Source organism: Triticum aestivum, chromosome 2B (genome assembly GCF_018294505.1).
Source record: "Triticum aestivum cultivar Chinese Spring chromosome 2B, IWGSC CS RefSeq v2.1, whole genome shotgun sequence".
Taxonomy (NCBI): domain Eukaryota; kingdom Viridiplantae; phylum Streptophyta; class Magnoliopsida; order Poales; family Poaceae; genus Triticum; species Triticum aestivum.
This window is the reverse complement of record NC_057798.1, coordinates 53,704,110-53,706,737: the sequence shown is the minus strand read 5'-3', so window position 1 is coordinate 53,706,737 and position 2,628 is coordinate 53,704,110. Positions and strand designations below refer to the sequence as shown.

At 56.8% G+C, this 2,628-nt stretch overlaps 1 pseudogene; it reads left to right on the top strand.

Annotated features, from left to right (window-relative positions):
- The first annotated feature begins 1,053 nt into the window (after positions 1 to 1,053).
- Positions 1,054 to 2,628, top strand: LOC123038933 (pre-mRNA-splicing factor cwc22-like; annotated as a pseudogene).

Here is a 2,628-nt window from a genome sequence, read left to right as displayed (position 1 = left end):
TTTGTAATTTTGATAAATTGTTAGCCTCTGGCCTAAATTAACATTTAATTAATGTTTGCATCATCGCTGATGTCCCACATCGGGAAGATGACTTTGTCATTTGTTTGCCGTACTACACATTGAGTCTTGAAATGCGGCACTATGCCTTAGCACGAAACAATTGGGCAGATCTTTTATAGATCTGTGATCTACTTTTTTTTTTGAATGTTCTGTGATTTACTTCTGTTTCAACCATCTGTATCATGCTCATGTTAGATCATCGTTAGGAGTTGAGTGAATAGGTGCTGCTAGTCACTAGATGCGCTTCACAAGTTGAAAGACATGCACTGGAATTGAATTGTTCAAACTTTTAACCCAATTTATGGACGTAAGAGTAGAGCTGATGCATAAAATCAGTAACTGATGTTGATTGCATTCTTGTAATCTCGTTTGTTGCTCTTACCGTTGTGGAGAACAGTATGGTCAGAGATGTGTTTGTTTCCTCTGCACTTTAATATCTTTGTACTAATGCTTAGGGCGACGCTGTGATATAAAGGATATTTGGCTGCAGGGAAAATGAAAGGCATCGCATTCATCAAGGATCCAGATGGTTACTGGATTGAAATATTTGACCTGAAGAGAATCGGGGAGGTGACTGCTACAGCATCATGATGAAGCGTAAAACTCAAATAACGGCGTCGCTCCTTGAGAAGAAATTATGTGAACTCATCAGTTATATGAACTTATGCTTATATTCCTGTACCGCTAGTCACAACGTCATGAGCAAAGATGTCAATGTGACCGATGTCTGAGCATAGATAGATCTGGCGCTGCTGTAACCATCCAGTAATGTAAAGCTGCAGGTTGGACATTTTCCGTTTGGTGCCTTGCAAATCCGGATCGAAGTAATGTAAAGCTGCATGCGTTTTGGTGTCTGAAATTCTTGCAAACTCTGAACCGACTCGGCAATGAAAAACCGACTCGGATCACAAGTCCATCTCGTCTTTATGTACACGGTCGAGCCGGCTCGTTGGAAAACACAACGAAGCGCTTACGCTAGCTGTAGATCACCACATGGCGCGCCCGCCGCGCCTCTCCGGTGGAGCCATCTACGTCCCGCCGCGCCAGGCAGCAGCGACCGGCAACTCCGACGACAGGTCCGGCACGGCATACCAGCGGCGGACCTGGGACGCGCTGAGGCGCAGCATAACCGGCCTAGTGAACAAGGCCACGGCCGCCAACATCCGCCACGTCCTGCCGGAGCTCCTCGCCGAGAACCTCGTCCGCGGGCGCGGCCTTCTCTGCCGCGCGCTCCTCAAGTCCCAGGCCGCCTGCCTGGCCTTCACCGACGTGTTCGCCGCCATCGCGGCCGTCGTCAACTCCAAGATCCCGGCCGTCGGCCGGCTGCTCCTCGTCCGCCTCGTGGTGCGCCTTCGGCGCGCCTACGTCGCCGGATCCAAGCACTAGCTGGCCGCCGCGGCGAGGTTCGTCGCCCACCTCGTGAACCAGGGCGTGGCGCACGAGCTGCTCGCGCTGGAGCTTGTCGAGATGCTGCTCGCTGAGCCCACGGATGACGGTGTGGAGGTGGCTGTCCGGGTCGTCACGGAGTGCGGCGCCGCCCTCACCGAGTCGTGCCCCAGGGAGGTCGATGCCGTGTTCGACGCCCTCCGGAGCATTCTCGTCGACGGCGACGTGGACCGGCGCATCGGGTTCTTGATCGAGGGCCTCTTCGCGGTCCGGAGAACTCGGTTCCGTGGGCACCCGCCCGTCCGCCCGGAGCTTGACCTCGTCGAGCAGGAGGACCAGTTCACGCATCAGATCGAGATCCCCCTCGAGGACAGCCATGCCGATCAGCTCGACCCCGAGACCCATCTCGACGTGTTCAAGCTAAGCGCGACCTTTGTGCAGGACGAGGTAGCCTATGAGGGCCTCAAACGAAGCATGCTCGGCGTCGACCCCGACGGCGACGACGAAGACGAAGACAACAACGACGAGTCTGACGACGACGAGGAAGACATGGAGGTGATCAAGGACGAGACGGAGACCCTGATCAACCTCCGCCGTACGATATACCTGACGATCATGTCGAGCGCCAGCGCCGAGGAGGCCGGTCACAAGCTCCTGTCCGTGGTGAGGCCCGGCCAGGAGGGGGAGCTCTGCGCCATGCTCGTGGAGTGCTGCAAGCAGGAGAGGACGTCGTCCAACACGAGGTTCTACGGCCAGCTCGGGCAGCGGCTGTGCGCGATCAGCCGCGCGTACCAGGCAGGCTTCGAGGCGTGCTTCGCGCGGTGCTACGCGGCGGCGCACCGCATGGGCACCGACGAGCTGCGTGCCGCTGCCGGGCTCTTCGCGCACCTGCTGGCGGCAGACGCCGTCCCGTGGCGCGGCGTGCTGGGCGGGGTCAGGGTCACGGAGGAGGACACCACCTCGTTGTCGCGCATCTTCTTGAAGATAATGTTCCAGGAGATGGCGGAGCAGCTCGGGGTGCGGGTGCTCGGCCAGAGGATGAACGACGACGACGAGCCGGAGGTCCGTGACGCCCTGTTCCCCAGGGACTCCGCCGAGAACACGCGCTTCGCGGTCAATTTTTTCACAGCGATTGGGCTTGGCGGTGTCACTGAACCTGCGAGGAGGATCTTGTCTTTGTAA